Source organism: Mizuhopecten yessoensis, unplaced genomic scaffold, assembly GCF_002113885.1.
Source record: "Mizuhopecten yessoensis strain PY_sf001 unplaced genomic scaffold, ASM211388v2 scaffold7669, whole genome shotgun sequence".
Taxonomy (NCBI): Eukaryota; Metazoa; Mollusca; class Bivalvia; order Pectinida; family Pectinidae; genus Mizuhopecten; species Mizuhopecten yessoensis.
Genome location: NW_018407163.1, coordinates 835,057 through 845,325, shown reverse-complemented (window position 1 = coordinate 845,325; position 10,269 = coordinate 835,057).

Here is a 10,269-nt window from a genome sequence, read left to right as displayed (position 1 = left end):
TCAAGAAATGTTTTGAAAATCTCTTACATAGCCTCTACTAGCCCCTGGTATCAACCGGAGCTAACGTATTGTATATTCGTTCATATCCAGCATATACATGTTAGGATTCCGCCGGATGAAATTGATTTTCCCTTAATCTAATAACATATGATTGCATATGCTATACCTGAATGTTGTAATTTATCAACGTTCAGAAATATCTCATTACATAATCTGATAAAGTGGCATTGTTTGGCCTTGGCTGAAGTGTGGACGTTATCATAAGATATAAATCAACGCTTATTGCATGACGGATTTGCATATGCATACATGTACATACACTTGAACACTCTCCCTTCTAAAGATAAACGACGCCCAATGTGTGTTATTGCAATTGTGATCGGCCTCAACGATAGGCAGGAAACTTCGTCAGTCGTTTTCAATGATATGTTAATGCTGCATGGATTAGTATACGGTGCGGGCCCCGACTATACAGACAGGTAATGATAGGCCATTGATCACCATATGTATCATAGTGTCACAGATCTACATAGACATGCATAAAGATTAACGTAACACATACACAGGTGATGCAACTTTAAAGTTATAATCTTTAACACATCACCTTTTACAGGTGCAATGTATAACGTGATTAGCACCACCGTATAGGTGTCTATACAGCTGTGATCGTCGCAAATCAACGATAGGACGTCCGTCAGCACGTTCTTATATTTGCTATGTGGTTAACTTTCGCAGCACCGTAAATGATATCATCTTTCTTTTTCTTAGAATTTATTATACACAATTAAAATACCTTAAATGTTGAAGAATAATTTTCCCGATCCTTTGGAGATTCTTTTTGTAAACAAGGATGGTAAATCCCTGTTTAAAGAATGGTGGCACTTTCTTTTCTTTGATGATAAAGATGACAATTTTCAATAATATAAGCCTAGCTATTCGAGTTCCTAGATTTGGAGGGGAGATAACTGCTTACGCAGATGTTGTGTTCATCATTAAGTTCAGTTAGTGTTATGCTGTCAACACCATCAGGAAGTTTGGTTGTTTTGATGTCCTAGTAATGCCTTTACAAACTGCACAGTCGTCTGAGCCTCAGCGGTCTGTATACGTGAGATGGAGTTAACAGCTTTCCCATTGGCAGTGTAATATATTCTCAGACAAGCTGAATTCAAGCAACCGATGTTCTTGAACACATGGAGTGTCTGTTTCCTTAGTAGGTGTTCACTGTAGGTCTGTTTTGAGTTGTCGCCAGACTGATGGATCGCTTCGGTTCCTCGGTTACTTCACTTGTTATACTCTCCCTAAACCGACAATGTCTAATCTCCATTGACGTTCTATTCATGCACCGGGTCCAATACTATAGGCGAATGGTCAGGGTAGGTTTGCTTTAATTTTGAGACGAACTTTCTGTGAGCTAGAGTGAATATACCGAGTTGTTTTTATAGACCTGGTTTACATTATTTTCGTCAGTGTCACCAAAATAAATCTGCTGTACTCATTGCAATATTTGGTATCTTTTTTTTTTTTTCTTATTCTTACTACCTTTTATTTCCTAGCGCCTTGCTTGGCAACACCTCACTTTTGGCTTGAAATTCGAGCGTTCGCCCAGGTGAGGAAGGCAATGGGTTCTGGTCCCAGGCCGGGACATACTAAAGTCCTTAAAAATGGTAGTTGTTATTTCCTGCTTAACTTCAGTATTTAAGGGATTGGCAACAACTAGTTCACCCGTTGTCAGTATATTGTGACGGGTTGGAATGCTGTGCTGTGTGCCTTCGGCATGGTGTTTCAGTTAGATAGCACTTTAAAGTCGGCATCAGATTCGCGCTATCACAAGGAGGCAAGCACTCCAACATACCCTGTCCCCTGTATATACACACGTAAGCATGCAAACACTACTCACACGGAGGCACGTCCTTAAATTACCTTAGCTGTTAATAGGACGTTAAACAAAATTAAACCAAACCAAACCAATCGTCAATGGCAAGTTGTTGTAAGTTGAGTGGCAAGATCGCAAGCTAGACTTCTGAATGACATCCATCAGTACATGTAGGTTCTTCATACCGATTCCTAGGAATGTACATGTCGCTGGTGCTACTGAAGGCTTCTCGGTAATCGTGTGTACGTTTCTTGCATTGTCTAATCCAGAGTATTCTTTGTCCTGGTTCCTTGTTAATTGTAGTGACAGTTGTTTACTTGGGATGGGTCTGATGTTAAAGTAAAGGTTGTATAGAAAAATAATGGAACAGTAGTGGTGACATGTTCAGTTACCATCCCGTCAAGTGGTGGTTTTTTTAATTGATGTCCGATGCACTAATCTTCAGAAAGAATTACTGCATGTTTTCAAAGTTATTAAGCTGAAGACGCAGGAAAACAGATAACAGGTTTAATAGTCGATGCCCATTATCTCATTGTTGCTCAATGTTTAATAGAATTTGCTTGGAGTTATTTAAGGTTTGATCCCCCCGAAAGAAAGAAAAAGAGAATACCGAATCATATTTAAATTATAATTCGAACTCAAAATTGATATATCGAGGGGAAAATAAGATTAAATGAGTGATTTACACAAAGACCATAAAAAAATGCAAAAGATAATAAGACTAGGGGTTGCGGAAGTGAAAGCGTGTTCGGATTCATGGATGCCACCTGCCATAGAATCTAGGTCCAATCCTATTAGTGCCACGACCTTCTAGCGAGATTGGGGTAGTAACAATCAGCAAGGTGCAGTGATGATCTTTATTAAAGCATCGAGCTCCACATCACACAAAGAAACAGCAAGTTCCCTACAATATCACGATGGCAACCATTGACTTCTTCATCCATCTGCATATTTGGAAGACCTGTATTGTGAGTCAGCACCGAAGTGTATCACCAAAGGCATGATATTCGGAGCACAGTGGTGAACAACATAGTTTGGAGAAGCAGTGGTGGTGTTACTATCGAAAAAGAGAAAGTTCGTGAAGGGAAAATCAAAAATTGTTCTACGTCTAAGCAGTAAGTCGTCCATTCGGTCAGTTGTAAGTAAAGACAGAAGAAATCGACGGAAGTAGAAAATTATGTAGTATCCTTGATTTAAAGCTCAGGAGGGTATTCACGATCGACGGTGTCAATAAAGGTTTTTGTTGTTTTAAGACTGCACATCGTCAACATATCTAAATGCGAAATTGAAGGATTTTACTAGGCTTGTGTTACCAATCCTGATAAGCTTTTAACAGTCTGATATTGAAACAAGAATAAGTCTTCGAGAGGATGGACACAGGTTGATTACATAGGGATATCTACAGTCTGCTGGACTATCCTGCCACCGAACATTGATATTTTTATCCAGGAACTCAACCATTCTCACAATTTTTCAAAAAATATATATAAATATAGCTAACAGTCATATATTTATATCACCTTTTCCCTTTCTTCGAAAAGAATCCCCCACAATGAATGAACAAATCCGTTTCTTCAGTTTGGTATACGGTATGTTAAAGACCAACCGATCTTTTGAATTTTTCAGAATGCTCATTTGATTAATCCTTCAGAAAACTGTCACAATACAACTGTACTACTGATTTGATATTAGTAAGAAGTTTGGATGATGGCTTGGTTGAGCGACAAGAAGAACCAGCGATAAAAAAACTAATTTATAAGAATTATTGCAGAATTTTGGAATCCAGTACAAACGAGGCGAGCCCGTACCCTAATTATTAATGGGTAGTCGGAAAGCTTGTCATACGGAATCGCAATTGTCTGCAAACACAACTATGTACCTATCATACAGATCGTTGACCGTTGTTTAGACATCGGGGACAAGGAATACAGATGATTGTTTTGTTTTCATTTTAGATTCCAAATGCAAAGTAATTTTTAAATGATGAATCTGATAGATTTGACCCATCATGAGGTTAATTCATTGTCTGGCGTAGTCTTTCACAAATCCATCCGTGTCTAGGAATTTACATTTCCAGTTGACAGTTTGAGACTCTCGATACTCAGAACCCCTCTTAAATAGCTGTCACTCTTTTCATAGTTAGATTGCCGGTCACTGTGTGTCCAGCTGGACCGTAGTAACATGTGGATGATGATAACGTACTGATGGATGAGTTATTTATTGCCATATACACCCAGCTGTTGTATCGTTTTCTTGTAGTTGAAATGCTGGAATGAAGCAATGGGTTGAAACAACTTCTTATCTGAATCACGATGGGATGTTAGCTTTGACGGACTTTTGATAAAGGTATAACTGATGTCAATAGCATTCATACCATTGTGATCAAATGCGACAATGATGAAACACATCGTTACCGGGAACGCATGGCTATTAATACGAACAGACTTAAAGTTTGTAGCTTGTACCATATCCTCAATAATTTTATGAAGTCTCAAAGCAAGATCCTTAATGTGAACAGATCGTATTACAGAGATCACAGAGTATGCGCCTACAGTGTGATCATATTACAAGGATCACAGAGAGTATGAGCCTACAGTGTGATCAAATTACAGAGATCACAGAGATAATGCGCCTACAGTGTGATCATATTACAGGGATCACAGAGAGTATGCGCCTACAGTGTGATCATATTACAGAGATCACAGAGACTATGCGCCTACAGTGTGATCATATTACAAGGATCACAGAGAGTATGAGCCTACAGTGCGATCCGAACATGGTGGACACCCAATGGCTTATCTAGAATTTCCACAAAGTCTTCAACCGTAACACTGTATCCTATTGGACTATTGCTTTCAGTAAAAGGATTTATGCATGACCTCTTTATGTCTTCCTAAAGGAGTGAACAGATACATTGTATCAGTAAGACTTGATCCTGGAGTTCATAATTTTAACAACGAAGGCCCCACTTAGATTGTGTTAATCCTTTTTAACTTGTCAGCTGCTCTCTCTAGTTACGTCATGGTGGCTATCACAAATTCAAGTTGTTGAGAAATATTATTTTGATTAATGTTCCATTTATTCAATAGTTGTACACTTGTTATCGACCGAAGCCGGATGTTTAAAGTATTCGCTTTGTCCGTGTTTCCGTACCGTTCATACGTGCGAGCTTCCGTCCGTGCTGATTGCGGTTTCTGATATCTCAGCCACTGTTTCATAAATGGGCATCACACTTTGTGTGAAGCATATTTTGACTATACTATTCCCTGTGTTGACCAGGACTTAAGGGCAATAAATTCTTCGAAGAGAATTGAATCTGGATTCCAGGAGTCTGGAGAGGTTTTTGGCTACTAGTACCCTTTAGATATCTGAATGACAAGTGCATCTATGGTATGTTATCACTATCGTAGATTCAAGTAGATTTTATTGTTGACATCTCAAGTGGTTCCGGTTCCATTTGTTCTATTGGCATATGCAATTCCTTCATCGGAAAGTGTTTTATGGGGTATGCACAAGTTTAATCATATTCTCCAAAGAATCGTCTAGACTCGTACTGTTAATGTTGGGGTTGACTAGTCTGATCGTCCAGGATTTTAAACTCTTTTATGCACCTACATCGCCACGCCCAGTATTTGCGTCAATGGCGGACGGGATTCAAGAATTGTCGCTTGCGACACCTGCAACAAGAATAAACATGAACGCGCAAGCAAATAGCCTTTTATACTTTCATAAAAGTAGGTGCTTTTTGGATCGAATACATGCTATGATGCGTGTTGGGATTAATGTATATAAGTCCTGAATACGATCTTGCTGAAATTCTGCAATGTTTTATGTATAATTTGGAACAAGGGATTGTGGGTATTAAGTTTTGTTCCCCACGGTCCTGGATCTTCCTCTTAGTTCTGTGCCAACAATTTTCAATCATGTTTATGTCCTGAACTGACCACAATATATAACGCATATTATCATTCTGCTTATATTGTTCAACTGTGGTGAGTGTTTGTGTGAACACTGTACGATCACCCGTATTGCAGTTTGTTAGTTTGTTGTCAACCCGTAGTTTTTCTCTTTATAAATCAATGATTTAACACCCTTTGTTTTCTAGAGCTCGTTTGATAATCCGATCCTCTACGGAACGGGGTATGTTCGAGACTTTAATTCTTGTTGTGGCCAATGGGTCGTGTTTGGGTGTGGGTTATCAACACATAAATACGCTACACATTGCCAGTCCTCTGAATACCACTTAACTGGTCAGGAAAAAGACATCCAATGCTATGAAACACGTCTAGATTGTTGAGCCATTGTTTATTACCTGTAACTACAGGCTTGGCGGTACCGTAGCGTTGATGCGGTAGATAAGCGTCACCTCCATGTCCGGGATCGGTGACGGCAATAAGCGGCGTTTGTTTCTGTTCACCCGCTACTACACCGGAGTAAGCTCGATGTTGGTACCTGACAAATACAAATCCGGATTCATACGTTCCTTAAATCTGCTGTATATTGATGTATTCAGTGGAACAATTTTGCTTCACTTAATTCATCGATTTTAATTTTGACTTAATTTTGAATTGTTATTTTAATCGCACCGGCCTTTCGTGGTAAGCGGCAGATAACTCCTGGATACATCATTTGTGTTTCAAAACCCTCGGTAAGTCTCGGTTTTGTCCAAATCTTGTAACCTCGCGTACAATACAGAGCTGAATCCGAGTACTGTACCTGTTCATGAACCTGTCAAAAGACTAAGTAAAATCGAATATAAAACACGGTCTTTCCGCAAAAGCGAGAAAAGGGGCGTTAACTGTGACGTCGAGACATTGTCGGCGGCTACAATTATAAAATAGTGACTGCATGTCTGTGACTATTTAATACTGTACATGATGGCCTCCACACAAGCATCTACAACATGTACGTGTTGGACACTTACAAATCTGGGCACGTTTGTTCAAAGGTGATTAGCTTAATTAGTGAGTAGCGCGATTGTTTGTGGACCTTTAGAAATCAACCATTAACACCGTTAAACTTTCCAGTTAGTAAACAGTTTAATAGAGTAAAATTACATGCGATATTACGAGTTTTAATCTTGTGTATTAACCGAGTTATTACAGATCGAATTGTGAAAACAGTGATTAAGCTAATCCCCTTTTAGACCAACTGAGCCATAAAATTTAAATTTGCCCAATAAACTCTTCGGAATAAAGCATTTCAAGGTTGTTGAACCATTACTGACACTGCAAACATGTTGTAGTTCTTTAATTGGTGTCATGTTTAAACACGTGACCAACCGCCAGGCTTGATAACAACCAACCAACTTCGAACCCTGTCCATTCTATCATTACGCTGCCGCGCAATTATTTTAATTTTCATCGAAGATATGAGACTAGTCTACAAAAAGCATTTGAATCACATGGGTGCAGAGAAGAGAGCAGAACACTGGATACACTACGACGAGTTCTTTCCCTGGGAGATGGGTGGGGTGGGGTGGGGTTCAGGGGCGGTTCCAGGATTTCCTAAAAGGGGGGGGGGGCCGAGAATTTTTTTCTCAATAGTCAATGATGTGCTGCTGAGCACCCCGAGCGAGTAGCGCGAGGACGGGGAGGGTACGGGAGGTGGTCTTCCCCCTCCCGTAAGGGGGTTTGGGGGATCTCCCCCCCAAAAAATGTGTTTTCTAGAACGTCTCAGAAGCGATTTCCCGTGTTCTGAGGATTGTTTTTATGTTTTATTAACAAGAAGAAAAAAACATATTTTAAGTATGGCCCAAAGACTTTTTTTGTGTACTGGAAAGAAAATAAAGTCTCGGTTCAAATTCTCTATCAACAGCGTGTTTTAGAAGTCAGATGGTATTATAATAGGGGCAACCTGGTGATGACAAATGTATGAATCCACAGGGGGCTTGTTCATTATTACCTAATTTGGCGTCCGGCCCGCAAGGGGGATACGAGAGGTCCACCGTCAAAAAATAAATGTAGGGACGCACAATATCTAGTCTTCAGACATTGTACCTTCAGTACAGTACTTCATGTAATAGTTTGTCGTACAAAAGAAAAAATAACACCATAACATCGTTGCTGTTTAATTAATGAGTTACTCATGGCATCACTAAGTTGCTAAACAAACGGATAAGTTCAAATCAGTGCGACACCCAAGACCACTAGCTATATAGTCTCGCGTTTTATAATTGTTGACTAATTCACTAGTGTAGACAATGATATATCTGAAATGTCCACGCTGATTAACTCATGTAAGGGCGTGCATATTACCAACAGTGGTACATTTGCTAAACTATCTGGTTAAAATGGTACAACTTAGGAGGCACATACGCGTCACCTTTAAATTTAATTTAAAATTATCATACTTGTAAGTACAGCATATCATCTCATTCTGGTACGTACAACTTATTACTACGTACACAATATTATGCTGTGTGAAGATAATTTCTTGTACGTACTGGTAAGCTTTAAGTACCACAATGAGATATTGTGTTGTACATACAAGATAGTTAAACAGATCCAACAGTATATATAATACCAAAATTGAATGGATATGTTTAGTCGATTATACATAATATTGTCAGCCGAAAAAAACCTTTATCGTTCTTGTATAGTGATATGATTAATATCGCCCGGGCGGTTAGGAAGGTTACAATAAAAAGGATTTAATTTTCGGATCAACTATAACGATCGGTCAATGATATAATTATGCAATTTATGCTAGTATATTTCCGCCGAGAGTTGCAAGTTGCAACTTGGGGTTTTGTGGCAATCGGAAAAAAGGTCGAGGCCTGTAATCGCCTGGTGGATTTCAGGATGGAAAATAAAAGCCAAAACTACATGATGGAATTCTCAGCAGCAGCATATGAGATTTTCAGGAAAGAACTATATAAGCATCTAGAAGGAGCACCTGACATTCACCTTGATAACGTCCCAACAGTCGAGGGTACCGGTCTATGTATAAGGGACTCTATCTCGGTCAAGTCACGTAACACGAGACGACAACTATACAGGATAAATCTTTTCCACACCACTTGTAGAGCAGAAATCAACGGAGCCAAGGCCAAACAATTTGGAAAAGACCTTCACACCATGCTACAAAATGTAGGAAACTCAGGAAACTTTCGTCATCTGAATGACTACCTACAGGAGCAGCTGTTGACGCATGCCAAGGAACTGGAGAAGGGAGATAACCCCCCAAAGCCCTGCAAAGGAACACAGAAACTGATTCTTCCTCAAAAAGGCTGTGGGATACAGAATATGGATCTCGAGCAAGAAGAACCCTCACCATTCAGGCAGGACAATCTCGCTCTCTGCAACCAAACCAACCCCGCATACTTACCGACAACAATAGAAGAAGATGAACCTCAGCATATCTGCCCACACTGTAACCAGCCAACAAACCTGGATGACTCGACGGACTGCATCAACTGCACCCAATGGTACCACCTTCACTGTGAAAGGCTAAACAATGAGGCAATCAAAAACATAGAGGAAAACCCAAACCACAAATTCACCTGTAGCCCATGCAGAGTCGTTGAGGACGAAATGATACAGGAAATCAATCCAACAGTCAAATCTCCCAGATCAACTTTAGACTATCCACCAACTGACTCAGAAATAATAGATGCTGATGTACATCACTCCTATATAGAATGTGCACAAGAACAACATGAGGAGGAAACCAAATTACCACTACCACAGCCTACAGACCATCTAAAGGACACTGAGAACCAACCAAAACCCAAGCAAAGGAAAACCAAGCCAAAAACACAGACGGTAGACTACCTGGAAGAACAACTTAGCCACTGCAGATCGAAAATTGCACAAATGGAACAAACCAATCTGGACTATAAGCAAACCATCGAAATACTACTGCAAAAGCAAAGCCTAGGCGAACTGGGACTCTCATGCCCCAGCCAACACAGCTGCAACTGCCAACAGCCACACAATGAAACAAACAACTTTGAGGAGATCCTAACAACTAAACTAAAAACCTTCAAAGACGATCTGCTGAAAACGCTTGAGATTCAAAATCTTAAACTCCAGCACCAAGTCGAAACAAATAACCTAAAAATGAAGATTCAGATACTGAAGATGAAACAAGATCACTCCAACCAAAGCACGAGAAACCAAGGAACCCCAGGAAGCACTTCAAATACTCCAGAAACTAGTCCCACCCCAATCCACATGCATCATCCTGTATATGGCCAAGGAACACCCAACACCATGCAGTATCCGCCTAGTCACCTCACACCGCAAATGGCCTTCATGCAGAGAGGTCCTCCAAACGTAGTGACACCGCCACTACGCCCATATCAGCACCCACTCATGCACCCTCATTGTGTGCCGATAATCCCACAACAAGTTCCTGCTCACCAAATAATACCGCCACCAGCACTAAGCAAC